This window comes from Pinus tabuliformis, chromosome 6, assembly GCF_031772625.1.
Source record: "Pinus tabuliformis cultivar Carrire ecotype Pingquan chromosome 6, CPIR1, whole genome shotgun sequence".
Classification (NCBI taxonomy): Eukaryota; Viridiplantae; Streptophyta; class Pinopsida; order Pinales; family Pinaceae; genus Pinus; species Pinus tabuliformis.
Window position 1 is genome coordinate 1,794,153,739 of NC_142292.1, and position 16,267 is coordinate 1,794,170,005.

The window sequence follows — 16,267 nt, forward strand, 5'->3', positions numbered from 1 at the left end:
TAGGGAGGGATGTTAAGAAATATGGGAAAGTAGAATTTCAAATCTTGAGTGAGGAGAAGGGGTCCAAAAGGGCTAAACACAGGTCAAGCCTAGAAAATTGTCAAATTGTAGCAAGAAACTAGGTTTTGTGGGAAAATGAGGAATTTGAGGGATATCAATGATGGGAAGTGTTTAATAAGGTAAATTAATGATGGGGGAAGGTGTATGAGCATTAGGATTCAAGATTTTTTGATGATTTTACCATCCAAGAGAAATTACCTTCAAAACCCTAGGAGAGGGAAATGAGCCTTACCCAAGTACAACTAAAGCACGAACAAGGTGTAAAATGACCCATTGGAACCCGAAATAATGATGACATCCCTTTGAATGATGGTACACTCAGCTGAATGGTGACATGGACAGACCTTTGGAAAATTTTAAAAGGAGTGCACTGTGCAAACAAACCCTAGACCTAACACCTAGTGACCAAATTTTACTTGAAAACTCACTGAAATGACAAAATTTCACTTTGGCACTGTGAAACCACTTTGTAAGAGCATATTTGATCACTAGAGGAAGGCTACAAATATTGACACTAACATTGGCTCCAATGGGGATGGTAGCTCCTTGGAGGTGCCAAGAACCGTAGATCTTTGGGAGAGTAGACCAATGCCTTATCCATTGGGCATGGAGTCAAAAACTCAAACTGAAATGCATGACTAAAAAATAACGACTTGATGACATAAACTGACTTGAAATTGACTCAATACTAAATCACAATTGACAAACTAGAAAATATGCTTCAAAATGGAGCCTATTCAATAAAACCTACTCTAGCTGTTCCATTCATCATCTAATCAAGTGAAATGAAACAACCAATGCAACCATTTAAGTATTCTGGCTGCTGTTTGAATTATCCGCAAGAGCTTTCTTATGATCAACAAAGAGAACTACTAAAAGGAAACTCCCATGAAAACTTGTAAATAGATCCGTTGAATGATATGGATTCTTTATCTGACTCCAAAAACACTGCATAAGGATCTTGAAATTCATGCATATTGGGACCTATCTCATCCAATGGATTTCTCTTCTTCTCCTCGTACCATGAATAAAAACTTTCATCTAAGCTTTGTGATGAGACTTCTACTAAAAATGACAAAGAAACAGACTGTCAGATCAAGTTTGTATCAATACTGTTTTCCAGCTCACAGGTAGCTAATGGAGAAGAACTTTGACTGTAGACATCATCCAACACATAAGCTATTAGATTGTGAAAAACTTGAAAAGACTTTTGCAACCTATTTTCTATTGTTTCCAATGAGATTGAATGATTTTCTACAGGCTGCTCATTTGAAGATATACTATGCAATTTTCCCTTCAATAACTGGAATGATTCAAAACAAAATGGCACGGAATCATCTTGCATCATTTGATCATATGGTCCAGCTTCCAAATCATCATTTTCAACCTGACATTCAATGGCATTTGGGGGCTACAAAAATAGATATGAGAAGTCTTGAACAAGGTTTTCATTGCCCTCAAGATGGTCCAGATCAAGACTTGTCAATAGTTGATTTCTGATTGCATTAAAGTTGTCTCTGATAGACTAACACAAAGAAAAACAAAAAGGCAAAGATCCTTCACTTACTTCAAAAAATTCTGCACTTTCCTCCTGACTTCCATAGCTAATATGCAATGGCTTAATCATTGTACTCAAACTGTTAAAAGTGAACTTCCTCTTTCCGCAAACTAGCTGCTAATTTGTCTGCAAGACTAGCTTCAGTTTGGAGAACATAATCATCATCATACTAATCAAACTGAGACAAATCATCAGTATAAAACACATCATCAAGCATACATCTCATATCAACAGATCTCTCTTCTCTAAGATGATCTATAAAACAACCATTATCAGATCTATGACAACTGGGATAAGAAAGAAAATGTTTTGGATCAACAACTTGTTCTTCTTCAATCTGCAAGCCGTGGTCTTGAACATTATATGCTTTCCTTGTGGTGATCTTTTTCATCAGCTCTTCCACTGCACTTACCAAAATTTTGAGCTTTACCTCTAAAGATTTTGATTCTTGTAGATCTATGTTCTTCATCTCTTCTTCCTTCAACTTTGCCCTTCTGATAAGCAAATTAGCCTCTACATCTACTGCACTATTTTGCATCTCTTCAAGTGTTGAAAGGTTCATTCTCTCAGCTGAAGCTCCATTTCCAGATCAAAGGCACCTGGGTAGTGCAAGAGAGTGGATCTAGGAGGGGGTATTATATTGACAAGCATCGAATAATAAACTCGGTTAAATCTGGCAGAAAACTGCTATACTTTCTCCCCTTGCAATCTTTTCAACTCGTTATACTTTTCTATAATCAAGAAAGGGTTCTGTCTAACCACCCACCTGTCAAGGAAAACTTTGATGAACTGTTGGAAATCTGAGATGCTCGCATCAGGCAAGGTTTTGAACTAACTCTTGACTTTGCCTTGCAAAGAAAGAGAAAAAAGCCTAATACTAACATCTTCTTCATCAACTTCAAAAAGGTCGAGAAAATACTCAAAATTCAATACATGTCTCTCAATAGTGATGTTGTTACAGTCACCATCAAATCTTGGTAGATATAGGTCATGATTTTTAGGGAAAGCATGGATATAGGAGGTAAAATTAAAGGCTTGTATCGATCTGGAATTTTACAAGGTATAGGGGTATGTATAGAAGTTATAGAATTAGTCTTGGTCTCTTGAGGCTCATCAATTTGAAGACAATCATCACAAGCTTTAGAAAAAGGTTTTTGATCAAGCTCAAAGACATGCAAATCTTTGGTATTCACAATATTCAAAGGAAAGGAATCAAATGCAGGCCGAGGATCATTTCTCAAATACAATATACTTTGCAAAGCCTTCTTGAAATTCTCAGGAAACGAGAAGAAATAAATTATATCAAAGAACAAAATGTCTTGAATGAAATTCGAACTTGAATAACTAATCTTTCCATATTGTGCTTTCATGTTTCTGCTATTCAGGTTCATCCTCCAGTGGAGTCTTTCGATCTGATCTTGAAAATGATTTGGAGTCGTCGGGTGAATGATTTTAGCCTTTTTGGTGTCTGATCATTGTCCACCATCAAAATTCAGATCTGAACTTGATTGCATTTCCATGAGGAACATAAAACCACGTTCCCTAGTATGTCTGCCACTACGTTAGTGCCTAAATCTACCTCAGGCTGAAAGAAGGCATGTCTAGGGTAACATCAAACCATGCTTAACCTGTTAGCTAGCCCTACAGGTCAAGAGAGGGCTCTCTCCTTGTCAATCTCAGGAAAATATAGCAAATGAGGCTTGAGATGACTGATATAAAGACTAATTTTAGGCTAGCTTTATGCTCGGAGGAGTTTGATTGAATTTTATGTTGGTTTACTGGATCAAATGTGAAAGGCAGTTTTGGGTCGAGGGAATGAACTCAGTCTTGCAGAGGTTTCTGTAGGGCGAGGTAGGCAAATCCTTTAGTACTTTAGATTAGGTTTAATGGTGATTCTTGAGACTGGCGAGGAGTTGGAGAGGGCATGAATGTGTCATGAGTCCTCTTCAAAAAGTAGAAAACATGTAAAACTAATGAAACTCGAAGGTAGAGCACTGCAACATCAATGATTTCCACCTTTATACTTGATTAATTTAGTTAAGCAGAGAGAGATAATGGCACACATAAACATATGATAACTTGAATCATAAAAGGAAATATAATACTACGTCACCTTGCCACAAGAATCCCACAAAATTCTGCAAACTCTAGTCTATTTCCTTGCCAAATTGTAGAGATGACGTACAATAGTGCTCAAAGCATTCACAAGAGTCCAACCTTTACAAATGACTGAAAAGACACATGATATAAACCTCCAAACCACTTGTGCTATCCATCAGACGTTGAATCCATGAGAAGAGGGTTGGTTTCAACCATATCTAAACTAGGAACACAAAAATAGGTAGTGGAACAGCTTGCCTCTAAAACCTAGGAAACTAATTCATTCAACTCCAAACCACCTACAACTGATGTATCTACCTTATCAGGTAAATTTTTATCATTTTTACATCATAGTACATCAATTTACATCATTTCACCTCATGAACTTGACCATAAGAGAGAAAAAGTCAAACTAGAAGAAAACTAGGTGAAAAACAGAGTTTTTGAGCAATAATTGGCACTTTTTCATCCTGTGCATAGCGCCATTTTTCTGTGCGTATTACTTTTTCCAATATGCTTTTGAAGGCCTCCCCCTTCACAAACTTTGCTCCAAGATGGCTTGTTTTAAATATATCACTATTTAAGTTGTAGGAAAAGTGGAATTTTTTAATTTGGTGTCCATTTTCCCCTCTGAAATTGCAATCTCCCAAGACTGCTTCCTGTGTGGCCAAAAAGTGGCAGAGAGGGCATTTTTTGGGTGGTTTTGGCCCTTTTGGAGTTCCAAAACTTCTCAAAATTTCATAGTAATTTTTTAGCATGCATAATTTTTCATAAGGACTCCAAAAATTCCAAGTTTTCTTCAAATGGAGGTCCCTATCAAAAGCGAGCGCCAATGGTGCTACGCACCTGTTGGAAAAGCCTGTGTGTAGTGCCACTGATTCTGTGCGTAGCACCATTTTCAGATCACGTTTTGGAGGCCTTACCAGTGTCCCAATTGGGTGCACGATATCTTGTAGGAAATATTATTGAGTCTACTTTCCAACACAAGTTGAATTTTTCAATTTGGAGTTCAGTTACCCTGTCAAAAGTGAAATCTCCCAAGACTGGTCAAAATGTGCAAAATGAGGTTGTCTAAAGGCAGAGTGTTGTTACAGTCAACTTTTGAAGGTCTTCCTAAACTTCAAATTGATCTCATGATAGCTCATTGGAAAGAAATTTGTGTCCAGTTATCATTTCACTCATCAAGAAAGTCATTTGGCCAAACACGCTAGGAGAAATATTTATTTTCCCAACGTCAATTTAGAGGTGCATCAATTCTACTGAGGCAACTATATTTTTGACATTTGTATAAAACCATGACATGTGCATAAAAAGTGAAGGAGGTTTTTATTACCTGGCCTATTCTGGACAAAACCTTCTCTCACTTTCTTCAAATCCATCTTTTATTTCTCAAAAACATCATTTGAGTGAAACCTACTCCGATGTGTGGAATGGGGGATTTTCAAAATGAAGGGAAATTAAGGGGATAATGGGCTTCTAAATTCTTGAAAAAAATTTGGGAAGTAGGGAGCGATGATAGGAAACAAGGGAAAGTGGAATTTAAAAAATTGAGTTAGGGAAAGTGTCCAAAAGGGCTAAACACAGGTCAAGCCTAGAAAATTGTCAAAGTGTAGCAAGAAACTAGCGTTTGTGGGAAAATGAGTAATTTGAGGGATATCAGTGATGGGAAGTGTTTAATAAGGTACATTAAGGATAGGGGAAGGTGTATGAGCATCAAGATGCAATATTTTTTGATTATTTGACCATCCAAGAGAAATTTCCTTCAAAACCCTAGGAGAGGGAAATGAGCCTTACCCACCTTACCCAAGTACAGTTGAAGCACTAACAAGGTGTAAAATGACTCATTGGAACCCGAAATGATGATGAAAACCCTTTGAATGATGGTACACTGAACTGAATGGTGACATGGACCGACCTTTGGACAATTTTGAAAGGAGAGCAAACAAACCCTAGTCCTAATACCAAGTGACCAAATTTTACTTGAAAACTCACTAAAAAGACAAAATTTGACTTTGACACTCTGAGACCACTACATAAGAGCATATTTGATCACTGGAGGAAGGTTGCAAAGACTGAAACTAACAAAATGAACTCTTTAAATGCTATTATGACTACACAAGAAAATGTCGCAGGCACGTTCTTTAGTCCAAATGGTATCATAGTGTATTGAAAACAACCCCACTCTGTTGCGAAGGTCATTTTGCGAAGTGCGATCTTGATCTGATGATACTTTTAAAACACATCAGTAAAGTAATATGCATCTTTCCCTCCAACATTGTGTAACACTTCATCTGTCAATGGCATTGGGAATGGGCTGTGAACACATGCATCATTAAGCTTTCGCAGATCTACACAAATCCTTATTTCACCTTTTTGCTTCTTCTCCTAAACAACCATCAGGCTCACCGAATCAGATTCTTCAACATGTTCTATGAAACCTACCTGCACCATCTTATCCATCTCTTGGCTAGCCTTTTCCTTGTATTTAGGATTAAGGTGATATGGCCTCTGTTTAATAGGCTTTGCGTCAGGCTTCAGAATGATCTTCATAATGCCCAAATTTCCAACTATGCCCTTTAAATCTGAAAACCTTTTGGGGAAGAGATCCTGGTATTCACGGAGTAACTCAACAGCTTTATCCATTGCAGCATCATGCCAATAATCTCCAATTTATGTGAACTTCGGTTCTTATACACTGCCAATGTTTACTTGCTTTGTCTTCAAAGGTGTAGATATGTCTAGGCTTTCTATTTGTGGGCTTTCAATTTTGCGATGCCCTTCTACCTCCGGAATATTAATGTTCCCGAGATCTTCATTTTTCTCTTCATTGGTTACATTATAGCATTCCATTGGATGGCACAACTGGGTTCTCTACTCTTGTTGGATCCATTCCATAGGTTCCTTTGGCATTATGAAGATAACCGCCTTAATCTCTTTCAGCACATTATCGATGTTTACAAAGCAGTCTCCAAAGTTGGAGGTCAATAAGAACCCTTCCTTCAATACATCCAATTTTGTGGTGCCATGGCAGAGCTCCATTTTAAGATACCAGTTCATGGGAACTGTGTCTGAAGTATGGAAAAATATGTGTACCCACTCTGGCTGGAGTTTTGTTCCCCATGCTTTAGTCCATTTCACTAGGTCATAGCATGGATCATCCCTTCTAGTATATTTCTAAGCCATTTTGGTGTTAGCACACCCAAATCATAACCTCATCATTCTTCGGTAATCTCACCATCCAGCAAAACTATCTTTATGTGTACCCCACCATCATGCAGGCATAGCACACAGTGCTAATTCTAATGCTTGGAAGTGGTGATCATCAAGGACTTCCCACTCAAATTCATCCAAAAATAGATCTACGTCATTTAAACCATCATAATAGGGTAATTTCCTTACCTTTGATGAAACACACCGTAGTTACTTCATCATCATATTCCATCACAATGTAGACACATCATGCAAGGGATTCTGCCAATGCTCTAACTCTTCATCTCTATCAGAGGTGCACGAACTCTCACGGTCCCATGCAATCCATCCATGTGCCATCGAATTGATCTAGTCCTGATCCTGCACTATTATCTTATAAATCTAATCTAATTCATCATCACTTTCATCATAATCATATATTGGTTTAGTAAAGTGCACCCCTTCTAAAAGATCTAGTGCAATATAACCTGCAGTGACATTTTTTCAAATGACATCAACCTTTTCTTCAAATTAATGACCCCATTCATCTTAATAGCCCAGTCGATTCCCAAGAGTGCAGGGTAGTGGCTCCTATCATTAACAATTTCTATAACCTCAGACTGAGCCATCATGCTCGCAACTTCTATATCAATGGTTACTCCATATAATCATCCCATGGGGATGATCTTCTGCTGGTTTTCCATCCTAGCTGAATCGGAGACCACTGCAGCGCATGTCTCCCCATCCTTTACCATGTTTGCTTCTGTAATACATTTGCAATGGACCCTAGATCCAAAATGACCTAGTCCATCCCATAATCACTTATTTACACAGTGAGCCTCATCTCACTTCGTGTTCTTTCCTTAGGTTTGCCAATTTTTCTAACCACTTGGTGTCCATCGGGGACATTCTCTTTTCTAGCACATTTATTTATTAATTCCTGCAAGCCTTCCACAAATTTTCTATCACACAACAGTTTTATGCAGGTATTTAGAAAAGTAGTGAGTACAGAGGGCTCAACCTTTGCAAGTGCACTAATTTATTTTTTCTTTTTCTGGATCTATAAGGTGGAGGCCACAACAGAGCTCTTCTTGGCTTCCATAAATGTTTTCTCAGCATGATCTAGATCAAAGCTGACTTCTTTCTCTAGCACTTTGTGGACCAATCCTTCTTCTTTATCATGTTTAGCCTTATTGGTGCCAGTCATCATTCCACTTCATAGCACAATGTTAACACTTTGATCTTCTTTACGGGGCATAGCCCTCATCATTTGTAGAATTTGTGTAGCCTGTTGAGCCTATGTTTTCTTTTGTTGCATTTTAGCTATTAGTACCGGGCATTCTTCTAGAGTATGGTCAAATTGTCTGCAGTATTGACATGATGGGCATGTAGGATTTTGCCACTCTCATGCGTAGTTCCCTGGCTGTCTGCAGTTGTAGCAGATAATCGGACCGCAGCCTCTACCAGGTCCTCCACCTCCTAAGCCCCATCCTTCACCCTGATAAGCTCTGCATGATCCTCCATCGCTCTGCTCTGTAGGCTGAGTTTCTACTTGCATCGACTATGTAGATGTCCTTTCCTTCATCATCTCACTGGTTCAATAGTGGCACTCAAAGTGGTCCACAGATTTGCAGAAGTTATAGAACAACTGCTAGGGTGTCTGGATGAACTTTTGAAGTAAATGGAAATTATCTGTCGCATGTTGTCCAACAACTTGACAAATAGCATGCTATAGTTCAGCCACCACGCTCGACCCTACTGGGGCTTCTAGCTTTAGGGGAATTGCCCCCATCCTATAATATAATTCATGTACACTGGAAAACATTCTTTATCGTGCCCATGGCCCTTGCACTTCAAACAATAGACTTCCACGTGCGCATCTAGTTTAGTCTCCTTATCTTTCTTCAAACTTTGTAACGGTGTAAACTAGCTAATTGTGAGTGGATATGTTTTACTCTTAGGTTCGTATCCTGAATAGGTGATGCATGCAGCCTCATAACAATTTCCAAAGATTCTGCCTCTATTTCTATATTCTACTGTGACAGAGAAATTCTCAAGTGAGTCAAGTGTGATGCTATAAACCATTCGTGATGTTGGCTACCTATGATCTACATGTTAGCCTCTCTAATCTGACACTTCAACCTCTGATCAAATTTCTAGGCTATCTCATCAACCCTCATCATGATTTCTTTAAATCTAATTACTGACTGTGAATCTCACTTAGGATTACTAAAGTCTTTGTGTAAATCTACCTTAGTATTTTCTAACATTGCAAAAGGATTATTAGAAGAATAATTAATGTACTAGGCTAGCGCGTGATCATGCAAAGTGGTAACCAATTGTGCCTTCTTTATACTTTCATCAATAATCTGTTGTGTTGTCCATACAACATTCGTAACAAACCATAATTGCTCTACATCTTCACTTCCTATGCCTTTGAATATCAACATCTTCATTGTGTTCACCATGTTGAATGGTGGTGGTGGAGGTGGAGGTGTGGGTGAAGTTATATGTCATGGAGGTGGGGGTGGAGGTGGAGTGGAAGGATGATTTGATCGAGGAATCCCTTGAGTGATTAGCTGAATAGAGCTTTGTGGCATTGTATGGCCCACCACTTCTTCGTCACTTGGAGGAGGTCCAATCAATGGAATACACTCTGGTCTTGATCCTTCATGATTTCTAAAGAATCGTTCACTTCGTGTAGCTCCCAACATCAAGGTAATGGCATCACCCATTTTTCACATAATAGCATTTCAATCCAAGTATTCAATGATCTTAAATACTTACCTCACGGTCCTTTGAAAAATCACTGCTCTACTTCGCTATATTTAACTGAGGTATCAACTTCAAATTCTGTAACAAATCCTCCCAAATTCTGATCAAGCGAATGATCAACAGCCCATGGGATCTTGTTTTCAAAGGCTTCTAATTGCCGAACTAATTCTGGAGTCCACACTATAGGAATATCGAGCTTCCACCTTCCTTGACTGTCTGTCAATTTAGCTAACCACTCATACATTTCAATGGGGAAAGTGTAGAAGAAGATCTCATGTATCTCTGTATACAAATATATGTTCAACCACTCTTCCTTTGACAGGTGAGGACTCATGTTTTCTTGCGCCGCAAACTCGTGAATCTTCCAATCCAACCACTTTTCAATTTCTTTCTGGGTCAGATTCCAATCATGCAACATCACACATCTCCTTCAATCAGATCCCAATCTCGGTAATGGAAAAATTTGTTGGCATAGGCGGCCTTGAACCAGGTTTAGAGTTTAGCTACACCAATGAAGAAAACCCCACACTACTGGCCCTTTTGGCAACAACCTGCATAGCACAGGCTGCAGTCTCACTCAAAGTAGTATGTGGGGATGCAAAAGCCAAGTTTCTGCATCCAGAGACTAGTGTGATTTCCTTGAGCGCCTTAGATCTTCCTTCAAACAGATCGATAAATTGTTAGGGCATGTTGTTCTGACTTTGTTAAGACAACCTTCAGACCTTTGTGAAGGTCTACAATCAGTCCTTGCATACCTTTAACAGCCAATTTGCCTACTTACGTGCATCCGAGAGAAGTCCTAAATTGGTATTCATGCAAATTTACTTAAGTCATTAGTAAGCATAAGATAAATCACCAGGGTCTTCATGAAAGTATTTAAACATAAATTACATACATTATTAAGTCTTATTCAAGAATATCGACTAACATTAAATCAATATCTCATAAAACAAATCATTCATCAACAACATATGACATTAATAGAGAAAAACATAAATACTCAGGAATTCTTCAAAAAATTATCTCTATTGATTTTCAATTCAAGATTACACACTCAAACTACCCTAAACAAACAACTGCAGGGGTCCATGCACTCAGCTGCAGACTCTTCCTAGGCCTCTGTGCACTCAGCTAAGGAGCCTTTCTTTCCCTATCTAAGCACAAGAAGCAGAGCCTTCCTACCCTAGATCCTATCATAGACTCTTAATAAACCCAATTCTCTATTTTTTTCCATCTGTTCTTCTCTACTACTACCTTATACTTTCTAAGAAACACTTATTTACAGACTTTTCATACAATTCCATGGTCTACAGGCCATGGTTGAATCTCATAACTGACTCAAAACTTTACATAAAAGAAAGGTCTAAGCCCCTTTGACTCCTATTCATCTACACACTTTGCATCCACAAATTGCAGAGAATTTACATTATTTACAAAATTGTACCAAAATCTGGGTTACCTTAACCCCAAACTAACCCAGGGGTCCCCATGCCAACAAATTTGGAGGAAAATGCTGACATTCAAACCATCACTATAATTATCAATTTCTCATTTCTAAAGGATGATAGCAGGATTATCGATGATTGTAGGAAAGGAACTCAGGAAACAGAAGCTATGAAACATAAATACATTTTTGAAGGAATGGAAAGGCATGATTCCTAGTAAAGGAGGTATAACAATGATGCATTTTCCAATCCCTAGTCTTAGCTCGATTTACAACAAGTCATTTTGATTAGATATAGATAGGTTTAGAAAGACATTTTACATGCATGTGCTTAATGATATACACTGGTATTTATAGATTACTTTAATTAAGGATAAGCTAGAAACCTATTTTAGCCATTGTATTCTCTATATAAATAGTTTTTGAAGAAGGAAAAAGGGTTGAAACTTTTGAAAGATAGCCTTTTATGTATTGTATGATCGGGCTGTAATAAAGCAATCTATGTGAGAAGTTTGTAGAAATTTTTGTGTCATGATTCCCTTTCTGTCTCTTGGTTTTTAATATTTTCTTCAATGTATAAATTCTAAGTGGTTTGAATTTGAAATTCATATTTATATGCTCCATTTTCTTTATATTTAGATATTTAAATACTTGTTTTTTCACATAAATATCACAATGATTTCCTTTATTGTCCTCCAACTTCCTAAAAATTATCAAAGGAATTATGTCTATCTCACTTTTGTGGTGTTTTCTCACTGAACCTACAATTATATAAAGTTGATTGGGTTAGACTCCATTCCCTATGGTGAAATTTTCCTATAGTCCAACCAACCTTAGTTTTTTCTTAAGTAAATATAGTCATAGAACTTATTGTAAACCTTCTACCAATGTGACCTTGGGTAGCTGAGTTTTAGGGAGAGATCCCTCTCCAAGTTGAAGGGTCAGCATTCAACCTCAAAGGGGTTTGAGGTTACCTTAGACCTTTTCCCATAGCTAGGGTTATCGCTAGAAGCGATAACATGTCTAACAATGGTGGAAATTATGATTGAAGCTAGTCCACACTAAATACAACGTGCAAGCTAAGGAATTGGGGAATACTAACCTCGAAAGCGTTGTCTCCCATAGCATTGATAATGTTTTAAGGCATGTATTAGAGTGGTCAAAGTTTACTATATGCTCTAGTGATGTGCTCTTTCTATATATATAACCAAACTTTTTCGCCCACCTAAAAATTATTGGGCACCCAATGTTGATCATGTCATTACTTTTGTTTGTCATTGGATTTCTCTAAGATTTCGTGAACCTGTTGGAAAGTGTTATGAATGCTCTCAATAACCTTGATGGCTTTATCAACATCAGACTGAACATGGGTAAATTATTCCTATGTACTTTCAAAATGAAGTGTAAAATCAAGGGGACATAATGGTTGGAATCCCAGGCCCACTTCAAAGGGGATTTAGCCAATTGAGCTATGGAGAGATTTTTTGTAATTCTATTGTGCATAGGGACGACTCTCATCGCATGTCTGCAAATGCTTAGAGTTGTACACGTAGTGCAAAATAATCTTATTTACAACCTCTGTCTAGCCATCAGTCTAGGGGTGGAATTTAGTTGAATTGGCGAGCTTGGTGTCCAAATATGACCAAAATCCTGATGAAACCATGCTTAGGAACATTTTATCCCGATCTAATATCATGGTCTATGCGATCCAAAAATGTACAGACTCTTGTTCAAACAAGATTTCGGCAGTGGCCTCTACTATGATACTCTTCTTGCATGCAACCAATACGACCATCTTGGAAAATCTATCGATGAACACAAATACAAAATCAGTTTCATGTTCGGTAGAAGGAAGGCCATACATATAGTCCATGGAGATGGATTCTAGGGGTTGACTAGGATTAGGCCAAGGAGAATACAAGCCTTGCTTATTAATAGTTTTCTTGATAATGACAAAGGTAGTGCAAAATATGATGTATCTTCCCATGGCTTTATTGTGCTTCCCAAATTAGCTTGGCACACTCCCTTGAAGGAACACAAAGGTAGCCTAGGTAGCATAATAATGAATCTTGGAGGTGGAAATATGGAACATGCTTTCCATCAACTAGAATTTGTATGTGGTGGAAAAATATAGATCATTCTTATATAGTTACAATCGTTGAGAGGTATCATGGCCACACGAGTTGAGAAAAATGGTTAGTGTTGCAACCAGTGTCCGACTAAGGAAATCTACAACATGATTGGTGTTTCCCTTCTTGTACTTGATATTCAATTGAAATTTTCACAGATATGTGGACCAATTCTAATGGAAATTGTTATGTAACTTCCCTTGAATATTTATAAATTGCAAGGGTTGATGGTCTGTGTGGATGACCATCTCCTTCCCCACAATGTAATGTCTCCATTTTCATGAACTCTACACAATCGTGTACATCTCCTTAGCATAAGTGGGGTATTTTTGAATGGTGTGAGAAACTGTCTCACTATGATAGGCCACTAGATGTCCTTGCTCGGTGAGAACTGCACCAACAAAATAGTCAGAGGCATTTGTATCAATTTCAAATGGTTATTCCAGGTCTGTTAATGAGAGTACTAGTACAAAGAATATCTAGTGCTATATCTCAACAAACGCCTTATGTTGGAACTCAGACAAGATTTTTTTTCTTTCACTCCACCCTTGGTAACTGGACTCAAAGGCTAAGTGATATCAGAGAATCCCAACACGAACCTCTGATAAAAATTGGGAAGGCCCTACAAGTTTTGAAGCTCTGTTAGAGTGGCTAGGGCTGCCCAAACCCAAATGATATGGATCTTAGTTGACTCAACACACACCCCTTACTCATCAATGATGTATCCCAGATATTGCACGTACCCCATGAATTTTTTTTATTTCTACAAGTTGGAACAGATTTTGTGGTACTTTAGGGTTTGAAGGAGCTGTTGAATGTGTTGCAATTACTCTTCCTAACTCTTGTTCAATATGAGGATGTCATCCAGATAAATAAAAATGAATGAGTTTGTGAGGGGTCGTGTTATCTCTTAGAGGAAACCCTAGTTGTGGGAAAACCTCTAAGGTAACCTTAAACCACTTTGAGGTTGAAAAGTTATCCCTTTCAACTTAGAGAGGGATCTCTCCCTAAACTAAGATACAAAAGGTCACAATGGTAGAAGGTTTGCAATAAGTCCTATGACCTGATTTATTTAATAAAAGTTGGTGTTGGTTGGAATGTAGGAAAATCTAATCATTGGGAATGAAGTCTAACCCAATCAGGCATATATAGTCACAAGTTTAGTGAGACAAAATTACAAAAGAGAGATAGTAACATTTCCTTTGACAAGTTGAAAGAAATTTGGAAGATGATGGAGGAAAAGAAATGTGATATATATTTAGAAAAAAACGAGTATGTAAATGTATGAGTCATAAGAAAATGGAGAACAACAAACATGACTTCCAATTTCAACACTTAGCATTTATACATTGAGGAAAATATTATACCAAGAGACAGATAGGGAACAACAACATAAGAATTTCTGCAAAAATTCTCACATAAACTATTTTATTTATAATTTTGGTCACATAATAAATATGAAAGGCTACTTGTAAAAATTTCCAGCCCTTTCTACTTCTGTAGAAACTGCTTATATAGGAAATACATCAGCTAACAAGTTTGTAGCTAACTTAATTAAAATAATCTAAAAATAAAAATGTATATCTTTAGGTAGATGCATGTAAAATATCTTTCAAAAAATATATGTGTTTTGAAAAAATAACTTGTTGTATATGATGATAAAAATGAGGACTAAAAAGTGCATTGTTGTTATGCTTCCTTCACTAGGAATTCATCCTTGTCATTCCTCCAAAAATGGTCTTTTATTTCCTAGCTTCTGCATCCTCGAGCACCCTTCTTGCAATTCACTAATAATCTCGCTATCAATTTGTAGCTGTTAGAATTGATAATTCACTAAAAATCCCATTGTCAATCTGTAACTGTCAGAAATAATAATTCGCTGACAAGCCGACTGTCAACGTTTTCCTCTTAATTGTGCACTAAAACATGTTGAAAATGAAACTGTCATCGCTCTTCTACACTTTCCGGTGCTAAAACTCTGACAAGCATTTTTTCGACTAAAAATCAAAATTTCCTATTGACTACATGGGGTCAAAAAATTAAAAGAATAGCAACATCTTCAGCTAAAAGTACCGACTGCTTCCAACAAAACATCGAATTTAGCCATCCTGCATCTTTTTCTTTTTCTGCTTTCCATGGGAACCCTTCTATTAGTGGCCTTTGTTTTCTTTGATTTCTAGGAACCTATAGCTTTCTCCCTATTTATGATTAGGTTTATTCACGGGATATCGTCCACATATATAACTTCTTTAGCAAGCTTCGGCTTCTCCTTCAGTTTGATGTTTAATTTGAGCCTGTTCCAAGGTTTACATGGGGATTTTTTCCCCTTTTTAACATCTCAAACAAGGTAGGCTCTTTCTCATTCAAAATTTCTTCATCATGGGACTCAATAGTCTCTCTTTTTGTTTTTTTTGGCAATTGGTTCCCTATAGTTATGATTTTAGTAGGAAGGTCTTCAACGGGGGGATTTTCAACAGGAGGACTCTCAGTACGGTGTTTTTAATAGGAGGATTTTCAGTAAGAGGAGAAGGGCTTTGTTGTGCTCTTCTAATCCTATCACTACTTCTATTATAAATCTTAGGCACTATATGAACAAGGGGATAGGTTTCCTTTGTCTTCTTTCAAATTTTGGTTTGTACAGTACAAGCACTTTGAGAGGAGGTTCTAGCCTCATGGTCTTTAACCGGTTTGGTCTCTTTTTCAACACCCTTTTTCGTGCCCCTTTTAGACATAGGAATATGGGGCTAAAACCCTCCCCAGAAAATAAATTGACCTCTTATTATCCCAACCTTTGCTAACTGGTTTCAGTTAATAATTTAGAAATGCTTCATGATAGGTAAAATGTGAAGATGGGTTTATCTTAGCTCAAACCTAAGCAACCATATGTTTCAAAATTTATAATAAAACGTAAGAGGCAATGACTATGATCTGACCTACTAGACGAGAAAGAAAATAGAAATGGTATTGGTTCACCCTATGGTAGCACCCCTAGAAGGTGAAATAGGACAGAAA